Raw genomic sequence first — 20406 nt, 5'->3', positions numbered from 1 at the left:
CAAGGGGTGCCATCCCTGAGCAGCCCCAGCCAAGCACAGGAAGACTTATGACCCCAGGAGAGGCCACCTTAAGACCTGCCCACTGAACCCAGTGCAGACTGCTGGTACCAGGGACCCTTAGCAAATAAAATTCATGTTCTTTTAAGCTATAATGTTGGGGATTGTTTGTTACTCAGCAATTGCTATCTGACACACTGGGCTTCCTGACACACAGGATTCTCCCTGGATCACAGTGCAGTTTTTAAAAACTTGCACTTACTTGAGTGGGTGAGGAGTTAGCCTTTGCTTCTCTCCAGCCAGCAAAACGCAAAAGCTACCTGCCAGAGGCTGTCATAATGTGATGTGGAGACTCTTTTGTCCTGGCTCATTGACACTCTGCTTTCTGCAAATGGGGGGAGTCTGAGTGAGTCCTATCCCAGCAGCACCATCTTGATTGCTTTTCTTTTCTTTTTTCCCCCCTCAACTTCTTGTAAGAGCCAAACCTGGCTCTGCTGACTCTGGTTTCCACTTTCACTAAGCCTCTCCATTCAGTTGTGGTTGAAGAGCCACAAGTTTGGTGGCCTTTCTCCAGATGCTGCTGTAATCAGCTTGGGTCACAGGTATTGCTTAGTTTCCTTATGGATCAAGTTGCATTTCTGTTTCTTGATTTTGGGGGTGTGGGGTGCTGGTGGTGACCTTCTAAGAAGAGGAAGGTTCATATTTGCTCTGCCACTTAAATAATAGTAAATGATTAGATTAACAGTAATAATAATATTATACAATAATTAAAGTATGTAATATTATATATAATAAATAATTATATATAATAATAAAGAATAGGAGTTCCTGTTGTGGCTCAGTGGAATGAATCTGACTAGTATCCATGAGGAGGCAGGTTTGATCCCGGGCCTCGCTCAGTGGGTCAAGGATCTAGCGTTGCCATGAGCTGTGGGTGTAGATCACAGATGCAGCTCAGATCCCATGTTGTGGCTGTGGTGCAGGCCAGCAGGTACAGCTCTGATTAGACCCCTAGCCTGGGAACCTCCTTATGCCATGGGTGCAGCCCTAAAAAGACAAAAACAAATATGAGGGAGTAACATAGGGCTGTCAACTTTTTATTTTATCACACAAGTGTGTATATATATATGTAACTATATATATATTTTTTATTTTTGACTGTACCCACTACCTGTGCTGCAGCTGTGGCAACGCTGGATCCTTAACCCACTGTGCCACAGTGGGAACTCCACACAAGGATATTTCAAAAAGCAGCTCTTCTTTATCATCATCATTATTTCAGAGAAGAAATTCATGGGGGCGAGGGACAAATTGGGGGGATGGGATTAGCATATGCACATTACCATGTATAGAAGAAGCTTTGTCTCCAAATCCAGTCACCAGAAAGCTCTGGGGATCCTGTCACATCCCTCTCCAGCACTTAGTAGCGCTCCAGTAAATGTTTGTGGAGTAAGAAATGCATGGCTGGGAGTTCCACTGTGGCTCAGCAACAAATCCGACTAGTATCCATTAGGACACGGGGTTCAATCCCTGGTCTTGCTTAGTGGGTTAAGGAACCAGCATTGCGGGGAGCTGTGGTGTGGGTCACACCCATCTTCCATTGCATGTTATGGAAAGCCACAAAGTCTGATGACACTGACAGTAAAACTCACGCAGACATAGGCGTCTTGAAGCTATGAGGCTGCCTTTTTGACTCACCATCGACCTTCGGTCCAGGAGAGCTTCCCACCCCTGGCCACCTATGGGGTTTTCCCAAGCTGATGCTCCCTGACTTGCAGCTGGACTTGGGTCCTTTTCTTCTCTCTATGTGTGCTTTCAAAAGTTGTTTAAGGAGGAGTTCCTATCATGGCTCAGCAGAAATGAATCCGACTAGGAACCATGAGGTTGCTGGTTCAATCCCTGGCCTTGCTCAGTAGGTTAAGGATCTGGTGTTGCCGTGAGCTGTGGTGTAGGTTACAGATGAGGCTTGGATCTAGCATTGCTGTGGCTGTGGTGTAGGAGGCAGCTGCAACTCCAATTCAACCCCTAGCCTGGGAACTTCCATATGCCACAGGTGTGCCCCCCCCTGCCCCCCAAAAAAAAGAGAGAGAAAGAAACACATGGCTTATTGCAAGGCTCACTAAAGCCTCCTGGCCCAGCCACATGAGATGCTGGAACTCCCCCACACAACACACAGGGTCTGGCTCACTAAAGGCCGCCTCCCCAGCTCCGGTGCAAGGATCCGTGAGGACACAGAGCTCCCAGGGGTAGACACCGATACCAGTGCAATTAAGGCTGCCTTTTTCTTCTTTTCAGAGAAAAGGAATGAAGAGCCATTTAGAAACCAAAGAAGAAGATCTGGGAGGGGCTGAGGTGGTGTCAGAGGCTCTGGGCCATTTCGTGGGAGCTTCGGGGTGTGATGGGCCCCCTCTCCCCGGCACACACAGAATCCAGAGAAGGGCAAACCCTGCTCTCGGGGCTGGGCTTTATGGCTGTAAGGCTGCCTCTCTGATCCATGGCCCACCAGGAAGACCCAAAGGGACTGAAAACAGAGTCAGTGACTAAAACATGAACCTGAACTCTCCTATGGGGAAATGTGGTGGGGTCCTTGGAGCCCCTCCAAAAAGCCCTGTGTAGACTCCAAGGGAGCCAGCCCACCCTGGCCGGCTTCTCCTCTTTTGTTTCTGGCTCCATTCACTTGCCTCTTCTTTTCCCCACGCAGCACAGACGCCGAAGAGATCATTGTCAAATTACCCTGGTTGTTTACAGCAGGGACAGGGAAACTGGGCTTTTAAGCCTGGGCTTCGGTGCTAGCCCTGCTCTGGCTAGGTCATGATGGTCAGGGGAACTCTCTTTTTCTTTTTCTTTTCTTTCTTTCTTTCTTTTTTTTTTTTTTTTTTTTGGCTTTTTTGTCTTTTTTGAGCTGCACCTGCGGCATGTGGAGGTTCCTAGTCTAGGGGTCGAATCGGAGCTTTAGCCACCGGCCTACACCACAGCCACAGCAACTCGGGATCCCAGGCGCATCTGCGACCTACACCACAGCTCATAGCAACACCGGATCCTTAACCCCACTGAGTGAGTCCAGGGATCGAATCCACAACCTCACGGTTCCTAGTCGGATTTGTCTCCACTGTGCCATGATGGGAACTCCTCTTTTTCTTTTTAGTAGAAAATAAACCGAGAGAAATACATCAAAATGGTAACAGGGATGTTTCCCCAACCAACCAGAACCAGTGCTGCGGCTGGACCGCCCTTTTGTTGTTGTTTTATTATTGCAAGATGTAGCTCCTGAGAGCATCAAGAAGCTTAAAAAACCAACCAACCAACCAACCCACACACAAGATTCATGACGCTGACGTCCTGGAGGGTGCAAGGCATTCTTAGGACCACACAGTGAGGTTGTGGGGGGAGAGAGAGAGAGAAAGAGGTTCTATGTCAATTTCTGAGGTTCTGCCTTTACTGGGGTCCAGGGTGGGGTGCCTCGGATTTCGCTCTTTCTTGGTGAATTTAAACCGCAAGAGTGGGGATTGGGACACTAGGAGGGAAAAGCAGGGCCACGCAGGCAGTCGTTATCTACATCACCAGGCTCCCTGCACGGGGAACTCCAAGGGTGGGGCGGCCTGGCCCTTTATCTAGTTGTGTTGCTGGCAGTGTGTCTGTTTGAGATGGATGGAGGCCTTGGCTAGCAAAAGCTTAACGTCAGGCACTTATTCTACAGTCACAGAAGCTTATTGTCAGTCACTGAACACCACGGGGGACTCTGAGGAGCAGACTCTAAAGATTTCCCAGTTTAGAAGGGGCCTTTGACAGACAGCAGGATGGAGACAGCAGTGGGCTTCAGAGCTCTGTTTCCCAGCCCTTCCCAAGGCTGCAGCTTGGCTCAACAGGAAGTGCTTGTTATCGAGTTTGAGGTGGTTCCACTGTAAAGGAAGCAGGAGGGGGACAAAGTGACGGAAACTCTCAGCCACGTGATGACTTAAAAGAATCAAAGGTCCTCAGACGTAAAAATGCGAAGAATGCATCAACGGTCAAAAGCGGAGGATAATCATGAAATAAGGTGCCCTTTAAAAAACTTCCTCCGAGAGATGGAATACATGCTCATTAGAAAAGTGAAAAAACACACAGAAAAGCCTAAAGAAGAAAACATCATCAAAACATCATCCCCCAGAGATAAGACACAGTTACTATTTTGATGTATTTCTTTCAGTTTATGTTCTATGAAAAAGAAAAAGAGGGAGTTCCCTCCTGGCTCAGGGGGTTGGGATTCTGGTGTTGTTACTGCTGGTGGCTGGGTGGCTGCTGTGTTGTGGGTTTGATCCCTGGCCCGGGAATTTCCACATGCCACAGGTGCAACCAAAAAGCAAAAAGACTAACAAAAAAGAAAAAGGAAAAAAAGAAAAAATCAAAACATTGCTGAAAATACACTTGTTTCTGCTAAATTTATATGCAGTACATATCACGTGATACATATTTCCTACATTCTGAAAGTCTTTGTAAATAAATTTTTATTGGTGGCAAAAATATTTCATTGACTGAATATGTCAGAAGTTATTTAAGCATGCCCAACAATAAGGGCATTAAATGGTTTTTGAAGTTATAAATAACGAGAAAAAATCTAAGTATTTAAATCTGTGTTTATAGCTCTAGTAATTTCTTTCTTTCTTTCTTTCTTTCTTTCTTTCTTCCTTGTCTTTCTCTTTCTTTCTGTCTTTCTGTCTTTCTTTCTTCCTTCTCTTTCTCTTTCTTTCTGTCTTTCTTTCTGTCTTTCTTTCTGTCTTTCTCTCTCTCTCCCTCCCTCCTCCCTTCCTTCCTTTCTTGCTGCACCTGCAGCATATGGAAGTCCCCAGGCTAGGGGTTGAATTGGATCTGCAGCTGCTGGCCTATGCCACAGACACAGCCACAGCAACGCTGGATCAGAATCATGTCTGTGATCTTCACTGCAGCTCATGGCAACACTGAATCCTTAACCCACTGAGCGAGGCCAGGGATCGAACCCTCATCCTCGTGGATACTAGCCGGGTTTGTTACTACTGAGCCACAACAGGAACTCCAGCTCTGATAATTTCCGTATGCTAAATTCCTAGCAGTGGGATTACTAGGTCTCTCACACATTTTGTAAGATGGAGGTAACATATAACAGCTGAGAAGAGTCTCATAAATCAAAAAAAGCTCACCATCTTAGGTCATAGTAATAGAAGTATGAAGTCCAGGCTTGGAGGATTGTCCCCTGCTTGGCATGGTCAGACCCACCACACTGCTTGGCTCCACACTGTAAAAAAAGAACATTAACAAGTTGTCCAGGTTCAGAGGAGAGATCAGAATAAGGAAAATAGAACTGGTGTGTTTTCGCTTCTCTGCTGGAACATGGTAGTTGTGTCGCCGTTATAGACATGTCCCATGTCCAGAGCTGACTAACCCAGGGCTGGGCCTCTGCTCTCAGATGGGGCTTCAGTGTCTGCAGAAAGATGAAATTTGGAATGGAGAGAGACAGACACAAGTCACTGATCTGAGATGTGTGGATGGTGGGGCTGCAGGACCTCTGACTCCTGCCTTGAACTCCCCACAGCTGCTTTCTCAGTCAGAGATGTTCCATGCTTTTGATCCTATGTGACATTTCAGGTAAAGCTAACCAGAGCCCAGTTCTGCAACTTGCAGCAGAAAAGATAAAACATTAACTAATACAATATGAAAAATGCGGAAACGACAATAATGATGTTTATTCTGGAGGAGAAAAACTGAAGAAACATAACAAGAACTGTGGGCAAATATTTGAAGGTCTGGCCATGAAGAAGTCAGATAATTTGTTTTTTTTTTTTTTAGATTTTATGTCTAAGTAATATCATGTGATATTTGTCTTTCTATTTCAGACATACTTTACTTTGTACGATAATCTCTGTAAGTCCATTCATGTTGCTGCAAAAGGTATTATTTTGTTCTTTTTTATGGCTGAGTAATATTCTATTGTGTATATGTACCATATCTTCTTTATCCATTCCTTGATTGATAGACATTTAGGTTGCTCCTATGTCTTGGATGTTGTAAATATGGCTACAAGAGAACATTGGGGCGCATATATATATTTTCAAATTATGGTTTTCTTTGGATAGATGTCCAGGAGTGGGAGAGCTGGATCATGTGGTAGTTCCATTTTTAGTTTTTTTAAGGAAACTCCGTGATGTTCTCCACAGTGGTTGTGCCAGTTTACATTCCCACCAACAGCAAATGAACTTACTTAAGAAACAGAAACAGGAGTTTCCCTTGTGGTGCAGTGGAAACGAATCCGACTAGGAACTATAAGATTGAGGGTTTGATTCCTGGCCTCACTCAGTGGGTTAAGGATCTGGCGTTGCCATGAGCTGTGGTATAGGTGGCAGACGTGGCTCGGATCTGGCGTTGCTGTGGCTGTAGTGTAGGCCAGCACCTGTAGCTCCAATTGGACCCCTAGCCTGGGAACCACCACATGCCGTAGGTGTGGCCCAAAACTGATTCGCAGACTTAGAAAACATACTTCTGGTTACCAAAGGTGAAAGGTGAGGGGGAGGGGTAAATTAGGAGTTGGGGAATAACATATATACACTACTATATATAAAACAGATACCCTACAAAGACCTACTGTTTAGCACAGGGAACTCTATATTCTCTAGTAACTTACACGGGAAAAAAATTCTGAAAAAGAATGAATATATGTATACATAACTGAATCACTTTGCTATATACCTGAAACTAAAACAATATTGTAAATCAACTATACTCTGATATAAGGTGAAAATGAAATTAAATTGAAAACAACAAAACAAAATTAAAAAAAAAAAAAGAAAAAAAAAAAAAGGGAAGAAGTTGGACAAGACTTGGTCTACAAGACCTCAGGTGGCAGTACTAGAAAATGGGAAAAGCTGCTTTGAGAGAGTCAATCCTCAGTGCAAATGTCCACATATTTTTGTGTGACCATGTGACAGGACTGTTACAGAGGGCATCAAGTAGTGGCCATTACTCCTTTAGAGCTTTGCTCTGATCTGGACAACCCACCCTATTCAGGCCCTTTCCCCTTCTGAAGCCATCCAGGGTGCTCTGAAGGCGGGTTCTAGGATTTTGGTGCCCCCTAGTGGATAAGACAAAAGCAACATACCCTCACAGTCAGGCTCCTTCAAGGCTTCAGGAAGACTGCAAGCAGTGTATTAGTTCTAACCATGCCGTCATTCTTGGTAAAGGATGTTTTTATACCTTAAAAAAATAAGCCAAATGGTTTTTTGAAAATTTGGAGTGGTTTCCTTTGCCTTCTTAAAGCTTTGATTCTTAGTCATGTAGTGTCTAGAAAGTTGATAAAACTACCTCTCCATTTGCTCCTTACCCTGTTAGTGTCTCTACCTCATCCCCCTACACATCCTTTTCAATCAGATGAATTTGTTCCCAACAGCCGATCTGAACTGCATTGGATAGAAGGACAGTCCTACACCTGCTCCCCCATTTGTGTGCCCCCCAGTACTTCCTGAAGAGGCAGGGTACCTCTTCCTCATGTCCCTTTTTTTCAGGGCAGCCTTTATGACTTCTCACAGCAGAAACAGTGCACTGTGAGTTCCCACTGTGGCACAGTGTGTTAAGGATCCAACTGCAGTGGCTTGGGTTGCTGTGGAGGTGTGGGTTCAACCCCCAGCCTGGTGCAGTGGGTTAAAGGTCCAGAGTTGCCGCAGCTGTAGCTTAAGTTGCAGCTATGGCTCGGATTCAATCCCTGGCTGCAGAACTTCTGGATGCCATGGGTGTGGCCATTAGAAGAAGAAGAAGAAGAAGAAGAAGAAGAAGAAGAAGAAGAAGAAGAAGAAGAAGAAGAAGAAGAAGAAGAAGAGAAATACAAGATAGACCCAATAGCAATGGCTTTCTTTAACCCATATCCTTCCCCAGATTCCAGGAAAATTGGATCTGGTGGGAACATTGCTTGACTACAGAGCTGTTCCCTGAGTTTAACTAACAAAATGAGGGGAGGAAAGTACCAACAGACTTTTTGACTTCAGCAGCTGTCAAATAGCAAGTTATGTATTATCTGTGGTTTTCTGCTTCATCTCAGGAATTGGGAACTTACTAAACAGAAAACTCAGTCACTTAGAAAAGAACAAGGCTGTGTTGGATGCAGTGTAAACTCTGTTTTTAAAGCTCCAAACTAAACAAGTGCAAGGGTAAAGTTCTTGCCCAGGGTTCTGGGATCAAAGAAGAACTAAGAGGCTTGCTCATCACCCAGTTCTACAAGGGTTATGTTGTAACTGTGTCCCAGTGGCCTACAGACAGTGCCCCTAAAGGGGAATTCAGGTGGAAAAACAGGATAAGGCACTCTGTGCTTTGGATAAACCAGCTCCTAGATAGTTAAATGCAACCTCAGGGAAAATTTCAGACTCCAGATTCTTGCCTCTTCCCATACATAGGAAAGCACTAAAATGGTTAACTTGAGATGTCTGTTCTTTGTGATTAGCAGTTATCAAACGAAAGATATATGTTTGACTATGCATATTTCCTAGCCAAAAATCATGTATAAACTGGCTTCTTCCCTACTACTTCAGAGCTGTTTCTTCAGAGTGGTCTGCCAGGCTATAGTCCTCAGTAAGATCCAAAATCAAACTTAAACTCACAGCTCTTGTGTTGTGTGTTTTTCTTTACATTGATAGTTTTATGTACATATTTGGGCAAAATTCACTTAAAGGGTTTCAAGGCACAGAGCTGTGCCTGATTCAGAGTAGCAACTCAATAAATATTTCTAGAGTAAATAAAGGGGCAGAGGAGGGGATCAATGACTCTTGGTCTTGTTTCTAGAGTCCTCAACACAATTAGGATTTTCAGGGCAATTTCTTGTACAACGTTTGGGAGGAAATTTGAATAACAGCTTGAGATACTCATTCTTAACTAAGAAACAAGTTTTATTAATCCTGCAACAATGTAGCATCTGGCAAATCAGATCAACTGATAACTGCTTGTACTGTTAATGGACCATATTCTGATAAAGACAGGTCCACAGTTACATGATGAGAAAACCATGACCTAATACTTAACTCCAGGAACCAATCTTATATTCTCTAAAGGAACTCATTCTCTATTTGATGATCATTTCAGATGCAAATATCCTTTGTAATACTTAGAACAGACTTAGCAGATAAGTTATTGAAAAGCCTGGGATTTTCTTCGAAACAAGACTAGACATGAAATCAGACCAACTTCACCCTTGATGTGCACACTGGGAATTGCACCTTTTTATTACAACATGGAAACGCTAGGAACCCACTGCTTTAGCCAACCTTATTAGATCAATGTTGGACCCTCCAGGTAATAGGGGATGTAATATACAGAAATTAATAAGCTCTATATCCTTGTACTAGAAGTAGGAGAAAGAGTACTTGGTTTTGATACTATAGCAGTATCCATACTATAATTGGGAAATTTAACCCATGGCTACCCCGCTTTGAGTAGCAGGTATGCTTATACCTAGAGATCAACTATACCTATGGGGACCAAGACCCTTTGTCACCTTCACAGACCGTAATGCAGATACATACAGGGTATCCAAGAACATGATCAAGCCTCCAGACCAAGGTTTAATATACAACACTGGAAATTGGCTTATAATTTTGTGTGTTAATGATATAACCAATGTATCCTTCTGGAATCCAACACAAAATGAACATGTGATGATTAGTGGATGTATATATTTCGAACAGGTCACGAACGTCGCTGTATCCTCTAATGTCATTTGTGACGCTGAAACCAGAGTCCTCCTGGACACTTTACTCACCCAGTGATTAGACCAGAGCATAGACCCTGGATCGATAGCATCTCACCTTGAAACTATTCCATTTGATCCAGAGCACGAAAGACTAACAAAATAAGATTAAAAGACCATTACAAAAAGTTGATAACAAGCTCACTGACTTACCTAAAACCATAGCCGTATTGAATACAGAGGCTCTAAGTATGGCTAACTCAGACAAAGAAAACACAGCTCCACTTGGCATTTATGAGAACATGGTTTAAACCTAAAATCACCACATCATACAGTCCTCATGGATTAAGGGGTGGGTAGAAAGCTTGGAATTTTTCAACTTTTTTTTTTTTTTTTTTTTTGTCATTTTGCTATTTCTTGGGCCGCTCCCATGGCATATGGAGGTTCCCAGGCTAGGGGTCCAATCAGAGCTGTAGCCACCGGTCTACGCCAGAGCCACGGCAACGTGGGATCCGAGCCGCGTCTGCAACCTACACCACAGCTCACGGCAATGCCGGATCGTCAACCCACTGAGCAAGGGCAGGGACCGAACCCACAACCTCATGGTTCCTAGTCGGATTCGTTAACCACTGCGCCACGAAGGGAACTCCCTTTTCAACTGTTCTTTATGGAATAATTGGTTTGGTTGCTGTATTAAGGAAGGCCTAGCTGTTGTACTTGCTATAATGTTTGGGATTTATCTCAGGGAAAAGACTAACGTATATCCTATGCATTGCTGGTCTAAAAAAACAAAGTAAAACTTAGAAATCAAGGGGTTAATACTGACATTGCATGGAAAAATAATCTTTTTGCATGAGATTTGTATGTAATGTTTTACTTACTGATTTTTTTAAATTACTTTTTTTTTTTATCTTTTTAGGGCCAGACCCGCAGCATATGGAAGTTCCAAGGGTCAAATCAGAGCTGCAGCTGCAGGCCTATGCCACAGCCACAGCAATGCAGGATCCCAGCTGCCTCGCTGCAGCTTGCGGCAAGGTGGGATCCTTAGCCCATTAAATGAGGTCAGGGATCCAACCCACATCCTCACAGACCCTGTGTTGGGCTCTTAACCTGCCGAGCCACAACAGGAACTCTGGTATGTGATTTTTCAAAGCGAAAAGAAATAAAAGAAAAAGAAGGGGCAAAGTTCAGAGCAATCAAGGCTCACATGTGTCCTGAGTCTCATCGTGGAACCTGGAACCTTCTTGGATCCCTTCTCCTGGTGGTTCCTTACCACCTAACCTCTTTGTTGCATGTCTAATTTATGTTGTGCTGTGTAATTGCATGCAGTAACCTGAGCGATTCCTAAATGGAATATCGGCTTCCTACCTCTCCAATGCCTTGATTCTGGAGAGATAATCTCGCTAGATTCCCTACTTCCATGCCCTCACTGACGTACTGGGACACTCCTTGCTCTTTTCCATCTCGGTCTTTGCTTCCAACTCTTGTTGGAACCGAGAGGCCACTAGACTTGGGGGGCGGGGAGCCGATGTAATGTAAGTACACCAAAGCCTAAGCCTGCAAATGCCTCAAGGTCACGAAATGAAACCTAAGGACCCCCTATCACAGACACCCAGGCTTTCCCAGGAAAAGGGAACTGCTGAAGCTGGAGCCACGCAATGACTTCCTTGCTTTGCCTCCAGGGGCTTCTCTGTCAAAGTCTTGACCTGTTGTTGAGGAAGCTCTTCTTACTACTTCCAGTTTGGCTCTGCTTGGTTCCAAACCGTGTGTGTCCCAATAGAACCCTCTTATAAATTGTCATATACTTCTGTTCACTTTTTAAACACTTTGAAGGCTTTTCTTCCTCGGATAGGCTTGTTAAAAAATCTCTTGTTTTGACACATGCACCCGCATGTTCATTGCAGCACTATTCACAATAGCCAGGACATGGAAACAACCCAAATGTCCATCAACAGATGATTGGATTAGGAAGATGTGGTATATATACACAATGGAATACTACTCAGCCATAAAAAGGAATGACAATGCCATTTGCAGCAACATGGATGGAACTAGAGACTCTCATATTGAGTGGAATGAGTCAGAAAGACGAAGACAAATTCCATATGATATCACTTCTAACTGGAATCTAATATCCAGCACAAATGAACATCTCCACAGAAAAGAAAATCATGGACTTGGAGAATAGACTTGTGGCTGCCTGACGGGAGAGGGAGGGAGTGGGAGGGATCAGGAGCTTGGGATTATCAGATACAGTTTAGAATAGATTTACAAGGAGATCCTGCTGAGTAGCATTGAGAACTATGTCTAGATACTCATATTGCAACAGAACAAAGGGTGGGGGAAAAATGTATACATGTAAGAATAACTTGATCCCCATGCTGTACAGTGGGAAAAAGAAAAAAATAAGCTGAAAAAAAAAAAATCTCTTGTTTCCTTGCTCCTGTTGGATGGGAGTTCCTCCTGCCCTGCCCCCTAGGCTCATGGGGTGGAGTCAGTGCAGCAAAGGTAAGGGCTGGATGCTTGCATACTGACACGGTTGCCAGAATATCGGCTGCCTCTGAACACCGATGTCACATGGAAATGTGGAGATAGACTTGGAGGAAAGAGAAAAAGTAGTTTTAATTGCCAGGCAAAGAGGGAACACAGCAGGCGAGTGCCTCAAGGAGACCCCCCTTCCCAGAGCCTTGGAGACGGTCGTGAGGAGTCTTATAGCGTTTGATGAGCAGGGCGTGGTCAGCTCATAGATACTCCTGATTGGTGAGTGGTGAGGTCATCGGAAGTCAGTCATCAACCTTCTGGTTCCAACTGGTCTGGGACCTGCATGCTTGTGGGCAGCCATACAGTTGACTTCTTCCATGGGGGGGTGGGGGTGGAAGGGAGGGGGGCGGATGGGGGGGGGGGCTTCTGCGCCTGCAAAACATTTTCAAGGACATGGCTCAGAATATTATCTACAGTCCTTGAGGAAGAACTGAAGGTCCTTGACTTTGTTGAGTGGCTAAATTATCATTATGCAGTCTTGCCTGACTGTTTTCCTTTTCCTATGTCTTTTCTTACTTCTCTGATTAAATTGATTCTTTTTTTTTTTCTTCCCATTTTTGGTTTTCCTGCAGCATATGGAATTCCCAGACCAGGGATCAGATCTGAGCAGAAGTCATGACCTAAGCTGCAGCTGTGGCAACGCCATTTCCTTAACCCACTGCGCTGGGCCAGGGATCAGTGACTCAGTGCTTCCGAGACACTGCTGATCCCATTGTGCCAGAGCAGGAACCCCTAAACTGATTTTTTTTTTTTTTTTTTTGCTTTTTAGGGCCGCACCCACAGCATATGAAGGTTCCCAGGCTAGGGGTCAAATCAGAGCTACAGCTGCCGGCCTACACCACAGCCACAGCAACGCAGGATCCAATCCACCTCTGTGACTTACACCACAGCTCACGGCAGTGCCAGATCCTTTACCCACTGAGCAAGGCCAGGGATCAAACATGAAACTTCATGGTTCCTGGTCAGATTTGTTTCTGCTGTGCCATGACGGGAATTCCTCTGGCTATGTTTACTTGACAAAAAGTCCGATCTGGGAGTTCCCTGGTGGCTCAGTGGGTTAAGCACCTGACATGTCCCTGCTGTGGGCAGGTTCCACCTCTGGCCCTGGAACTTCCACATGCCACTGGTGCAGCCCAAAAATAAAAAGAACAATCTGGTCTAAGAATCATATCACTTGCACAATCAGTGTGAGTGTCAAAATTCTATGGAGTTCCCATCATGGCTCAGCAGTTAATGAACCTGACTGTATCCATGAGGATGTGGGTTCGATTCCCGGCCTCCCTCAGTGGGTTAAGGATCTGGTGTTGCCGTGAGCTGTGGTGTAGATTGCAGACGTGGCTAGGATTCTGCATTGATGTGGCTGTGGTGTAGGTTGGCAGCTACAGCTCCAATTTGACCCCTAGCCTGGGAACCTCCATATGCCATGGGTGTGGTCCTAAAAAGACAAATAAAATAAAATAAAATAAAATAATAAAATCCTAAATGCTCACCAAATTGAAGGGCCGCCTGTCCTATCTTTCTTTGGTTGAGCCACCTGTTCTGGGGAAGGGACATGCCAGGCTTCCGAGTTTTACTGTGATCCATCTCACCAGAGTTGTGTGAAGATCAATGGCTCTGTCCACTCAGGCCACCACAAAGTACCACAGACTGGACAGTGTAAACTACAGTCAATAGTCTTCTCACACTTGTGGAGGCTGGAAGCCTGACATCAAGGTGTGGGAGGTAGCCTTTCTCCTAAGACCTCTCTCTCTGACTCACTGGTGGCCATCTTCTCACTGCATTCTCAGGTGGAATTTCCTCTGTGCGTATGAACCCCTTTGTCTCTTGGTGCGTCGTCCAGATTTCTTCCTCTTGTAAGGATACCAGTCAGACTGGATGATGGCCTCATTATTAAGTTCACGCCCTCCTTAAAGAGTTTGTCTCCAAATACAACCCTGTCTGAGGTCCTGGGGGTTGGGGTCAATGTATGCATTTGGGGAGGACACCAAGCAGCCACAACCAGGGCATGAGCCATTGCATGTGGCTCAGTGCCCACGGGGCACGGCAGATGTCCAGACTGGACTCTCACTCTAGGCGGTCACCTGAGACCCTCAGAGGTCCCCTGTAGGACCTTCCACTAGAGATGTGTTGAAGCAGCCATGCCTCTGTGTTGGCTGATTCTAACCCCTCCCTACCTCCCTGGGCTTTGGTTGTCTGTCCCACTGTTGGGGTCCTGTGCTGCCTCCCTGCCCCCATCAGGCTTCGTGGAGGAGTTCTGTTTTACAAAGTCATATCTAATCCCCCAGGAGCTGCACACAATTATTCCCTCACTGGTGAATGCCCAGCTTGCTCCAGTGCTCTCATTTCTCTCCCTTCTACCTGCTTCAGCAAGACCCTAGAGACAGCTGTCTCAAGTGGGGGTGACATAGTCTTTGGTCATCTTCCCTCTTAATCCCTACTGTCCTCTAAATGTCCAGGGACATATGCGAGGGACATAGTCTTTGTTCATCTTCCCTCTTAATCCTGCACATAAATACTCACCCCAGAACCCATCAATCTCAAACTCTTTGATACCGTCTAGGGAGGGATAAGGTAAATGCTAGAGCCTTAAGCTGCTCAGGCTTCCAGAATAAAACGCCATGGATTGTGTATCTTCAGCGACAGAATTTTATTTCTCACAGGTCTCATACCTGGAAGTCCCAGATCAAGGTGCCATCAGATGTGGTATCTGGTGAGAGCTCCCGCCTTTGTTCTGAGGGTGCATGGTGGCGAGGGGCAAGAGACAGAGGAGGGAGAGACAAAAAGGGGGAAAGAGGGAGTGGGGGAGATTTCTGGTGTCTTTGCTTAGAAAGATTTGAATCCTATCAGATCAGGGCTTCACCTTTATGACCTCATGTAACCTCTGCCTGCAACACGTCTGTCACTTTGCAGGTTAGGGTTTCGACATATGAATTTGAGGGGGACACAATTCAGTCCACAGCAGCTGTCAAAGCCAGTCTGGAGCTGGCTCCTGGGCAAGTCCTGTGGGACTGTTCTAGCTTTGATCTAAACTTGGCCCTGGGTGTTTTCACTCTTGGAGGCCACTGCTGAAAACACTGAGACCATAGGATCCGTCATGCTTAACGTCCTATACCATCGGCTATAGAGGAGTGTTCCGGGTTGGTCTACGATGGATAGGACAGCTCTCTCCCTTCTTCCTTGCCTGAAATATCTTTCAACTTAGAGCCTCTGGCCAGACAGCAAAGGCTGGGTCACTGTCTCAAGAAGCTGCCCATTAATGACTTTGGACCAATAATGGAGTTGGGGGGAAGGCTGTTTAGTCTTGTTTGTATCCAGCAGTCCCTTGGCACAATGATCTTACAGAAGCCCAAGGTGCTGGACCACCATCCTGAGAACATAAGGTACAGGCATGTTCCAAACGGGAGGGAGGAAGCAATATGGATGTTTTGCAGAGAGGGAAGCTGGCCTGGCTCTGAGTTTGGAGCAGCCTGAGAATAAGACTTGGGAAGGCAGGCTCTGAGTGATGGAGCACCTCTCACAGGTGCTGGAGTGAATAAGAGACTATCCTGTAGACAAAGACCCTAACAAGCCCCCTGCCAACCAACCACTGGCATTTTCCTTCCCACCAGGACATGTTAATATAGCTCCTAAAGTTGCGCTCCCGGTGACACCGCCGCCTATTTTCCTTAAAGAGACCAACAGAGGGCGCTGTCACCCAACAAGTTCCTCCACACCGGTTTCCAAGCTGGTAAATCATCCCCTCCCACTCCAGCCTATGAAAATTCATTTTTCTGAGCAATCCCAGACTCAATTCATTTTTTCAGCTTCCTGCTCAGCTGTGGTGGAGATGTTTATTTACAATAGGATCTCTGCGGAACATATGCTGTAAGGATGGAGTAATTCAACATCCTGGTGGAGCCAAAAGAAACATCTAAGATGACAGTTTGGGCAGCATCATTGCGTTGCACGCAGAATGCACATCGTTTTTGTGTTTGCAAGGACGCAAAGGGAATTTGGAGAGTGGAGGAAGTAGAAGAGTGAGGACTGCACATCCCAAGAAAAGGGAGAGGGTTACACACCCCCCCCCACACACAAAGATTTTTCAGTTGGTCAAACTGGGCAAGGATTTTGGTTCACCACACATTCACCCCTGCCTGCCACATAGTAGGTGCCTATAAATACCTTCGAATCATAACTGATGTATTCAGTATCAAAATTTGTTGAGAAGTTCAATTCACTGTTTAGGTCTATGAGGCACTGTTAAAATAGTTTAACTGTTTTATCTGATTTTTTTTTAAACTCAGCTAACTGAATCGCCTGTTTGAGGACCATACAGGTACATGGATAAACTCAACAAATGTGTTGACCAAACACTGCCCTTTCCCCCTCGGCGCCCCTGAAACTCCCATCTTGCTTACTTGACTTTCTTCCCCACAGGCCCTTGGAGGCAGTTCCTGTGAGCCTCACCCTGGCTGAGGCTGAAGTCAGCCCTGCGTTTCCCCGAGTGCCAGGCTGGTCCTGCTCCTGGGGAGAACTCAACCTGCTCCTCTACTCCCTTCCTCCTACCTCTTACCTCCAGGACAGGCCCCAAGGAAGCACCAAGAGGGATCTCTTCCCTTTTCTGCCTTTTTTTTTGTTTGGTTTTTTTGGTCTTATTAGGGCCGAACCTGTGGCATATGGAAGTTCCCAGACTAGGGATTGAGTCAGAGCTATAGCCGCTGGCCTACACCACAGCCACAGCAATGTGGGATCCAAGCCTCATCTGTGCTCTATATCACAGCTCACAGCAATGCCGGATCCTTAACCCACTGAGCGAGGCCAGGGATCGAACCTGCATCCTCGTGGATACCAGTCAGGTTCATTACCGCTGAGCCACAAGGGGAGCTTCCCCTGGCTTCTTTCTTTACACTGCTCAGAACTTCAGAAGAGATCTTGGGCAGTCACTTAGCCCATGTGGACCTGGTTTTCTCATCAGGAGCCTGAGACGCGTGACTCCAGGAACTCCATGCTCCCTCTCAGCTCCAGCTTCCTCTGTTTCTCAGACCCACACACCCTGGGGCTGATCAGGAGACAGCAGGCACGCCCTGAGTGTTGGGGCAGTGGTGGTACCCAAGACCTAGACCTGAGCTGCAGCATCTTCAGCAGGGACTTGAGACTTGACAGAAATGCAAGTTCTCTGCCCTGCTTAGACCTCCAAGAATCTGTCTGGGCTTGGGGGCCCCTAAGCTGTGATTGAACAGCCTGGGGGGATTCTGATGCCTCTAAAACTGAACTCTTGTCCTGCACCTGTGTAGTAGGAAGGGCAGGGTCAAGGGACAGATGCCTGTGGCACCTGGAGCCCCTGAGGCTGGAGAAGTGGGGTCAGGGAGGGGCCAGAGGACGGGAGGTGAGTAGCACAGGGAATTTGCTGGCGAGGCAAGAGGCAGTGCCGGTGGCAAGGGTGACAGGGCAGTAGCTGGTGGCTAAGTGTACAGGCTCTCTCTGATCCATTAAATCTGGGCTCTGCCACCTATTGGGTGACCCTGCAAGAGGCTTAAACTCTCTTGCGCTTCCATTTTCTTGTCTTTAAAATTCTAACGGGACGAGCAGTAGCACTAGAGCAGGCGCTGCCCTGATGCTCCTCCGTAATCTCTTCGGGACTCTTTTCCCTGACATTTCTGCTCTTTCAGGATATCAAAGTTGGCTTTCCCTGTCCAAACGCCCTGTCCTCACCCCGTAACCCAACAGCAGCCCCCAAACCAGGCTGGGTGACTAAACCAGCCCCCAAACCAGTGCCCCTTTGTGGCTAAATCTGCTGTGTATTCTACACTGATTCTAGAGTTTCCTTGTCAGTAAGTGGCACCGTGTATGAGCACCTCTTTGTTTCATCTTGCAGTTCCCCTCGGCTTGCTTCCTAAGATCACCTTCTAAGCCGACAACCTACACTTGCGTCCTTGTCTCAAGGTCTTCTTTGGGGAAAGTCAAGCTGACGACTTAAGTCAAATTAAGGCTGGAGTTCCCGTCATGGCTCCGTGGTTAACAAATCCAACTAGGAACCATGAGATTTGGGTTCGATCCCTGGCCTTGCTCAGTGGGTTAAGGATCCAGCATTGCCGTGAGCTGCAGACATGGCTCGGATCCCGTGTTGCTGTGGCTCTGGCGTAGGCTGGTGGCTACAGCTCCGATTGGACCCCTGGCCTGGGAACCTCCATATGCCGTGGGAAGTGGCCCTAGAAAAGGCAAAATGACAAAAAAGAAAAAAATAAATAAAAAGTCAAGGCTAAAGTCAAGTTAGCCTTAACTTGCTCTTTAAGGCTTTAAGGCTTATATGAGGATTAATGAGGTCAGTGCCCCCAGCTGTGGTTGGCACACAGTAGGGGGTCCATAAACACTGGGTTTGGAGTGAGGACACCTGATTCCCGTCGTGCCTTGCGGCCAGCAGCGCAAGGGGTGCCTGAGGAAGCCGGATACTCTCCCTGCCTGTCGGTTTCCAACCTTTTAGGGCTATTTCGGGAATAAAACGGTTGAGCTCTGCAGGCACTTTGCACGCTGTGAAAGGATACACCGGAGTGAAAGGTAAGACAAACCAAAGATTGAAGAAGCCACGCACAGCTAAGCTCCATCTATCAGGAGCCAGGAACCAGTACTGCCTCAGGCCTAGATAGAACCCCCCAGAACCCAGCGCCCTCCCATGAGGAGGGTGGGGCCGGCCGCTGGGGGGGATTCCTCTGCCCTGGTCCTTCGACACAGCGGTGCTGAAAATCAGCCCCTTGGATCCTCCAGGGCTGAGCATTTATTTGGGGTCGATCAAGTTGCCTTAGGAGTCACCAGAACTTTATTTCCAGGTCCTTAAAATGGGTATGTTAGGAAGGGGAGCAGTGCCAAATGGGGAGCTGAACACAGCAGCAATCTCTTACAGATTCAATGCTTGTAACAGTGGCGCATAATTGTGCCATTGGCATCATAATTAAACTATTCACCAGTCGTTCTTAATTCTTAGTGCAGAACTGGCAGAGTGGTCCAGGGCAAGCCCAGAAGACCTTTTCTCACCTGCACTATGTGTGGTTTCTCGAAGAATGCACTACCTCAACTGACCACGATGTCAGGGGCCTGCGTCCCGGGCCCTTTGGCCTCCTCCTGAGCAGGGAAGGTTATTTTGAAAGTGGAGGTGGCAGCAGGGCCTTTGGGGACCCCGTGGAGGGTGGAGTGCAGGGAGACATGAGGCAGGGGACTAGTAGCATAGTAACAGGCCTCTGGACCCAGGCCCTGAAGGACTGAAATAAAGCCATAGAAAATGGTGACGAGGAGTTCCCCTTAAGGCTCAGCAGGTTAAGAACCAGACGTAGAGTCTGTGAGGATGTGGGTTTGATCCCTGCCCTTGCTCAGTGGGTTAAGGATCTGGCATTGCCACAGGCTGTGGTCGTGGGTTGTAGATGTGGCTCGGATTGTGCGTTGCTGTGATTATGGTGTAGGCTGCAGCTCTGATTTGATCCCTGGCCTGGGAACTGCCATATGCTGCAGGTTCGGTCTTAAAAAAAAAAAAAAGGTGATGAAGAGGTGAAAGGGTCTTGCAGAGATATTTTAAAGGGGAAATCTGTTTTTTGTTTTCTTGCCTGGGTGAAATCACAGAAACACAAGCAGAATAAATAGAGGGTTTTGCTTGTTGTTTTGTTTTTAAGGGAGCACAAAGAATTCATCTACGGCTTCGAGAAACTTCTGGCAACTGGTGAGTTCTGTCGGGGTGCTGCTTCTCTCTCCTCAGCGGAAGAAAGTGTTTTCCTCAGGCAGGCAGCTTGCCAATGACTGTTCCTTCAGCGAAGCACATTTGTATTTTTGCCCCTGAGATATGTTTTTCCTCAAAATCCAGGTAGATGCCAGTAAGAGACAACGTGTCCCCATGTAGCTGATGTTGCTGACAGAAGTTGTGTCCTTTCAGGCTTTCTTCTGCCTGGTGGGGGGGGTCTCTGAGCTGTGGCCATTGCAATGCCTGCCGTCATTCCTGGATTTGTCTGGAAAGGGGAGGGGGAGCAGACCCCAGCTCTTCAAGTGTAAAGTTCCTGTGAGGGCAGAGGTGGGGTCCCCAGAGCCTGGCCAGGTCCCATTGTCTCAGACATAGCACTGTGCTCACCCCCGGGGAAGGACCAGGCTGCTACATCTCATCTGGGGCCAGCTGCTTTACCTCAGAAACCTCAGTGTCACCAACTGAAAAAGCAATAAGAACGTGGCAGGGAACA

At 46.6% G+C, this 20406-nt stretch overlaps 1 long non-coding RNA gene across 1 annotated transcript in view; it reads left to right on the top strand.

The window, feature by feature from the left end:
- LOC110257267 overlaps positions 1-16877 on the top strand; it is a 38258-nt gene extending 21381 nt beyond the window's left edge. The window contains exon 4 of the long non-coding RNA XR_002339661.1: positions 16631-16877. This is a non-coding gene — a long non-coding RNA (uncharacterized LOC110257267). The remainder of the gene's footprint in view (positions 1-16630) is intronic.

This window comes from Sus scrofa, chromosome 16, assembly GCF_000003025.6.
Source record: "Sus scrofa isolate TJ Tabasco breed Duroc chromosome 16, Sscrofa11.1, whole genome shotgun sequence".
NCBI lineage: Eukaryota > Metazoa > Chordata > Mammalia > Artiodactyla > Suidae > Sus > Sus scrofa.
This window is presented reverse-complemented; position numbering and strand designations above follow the sequence as displayed.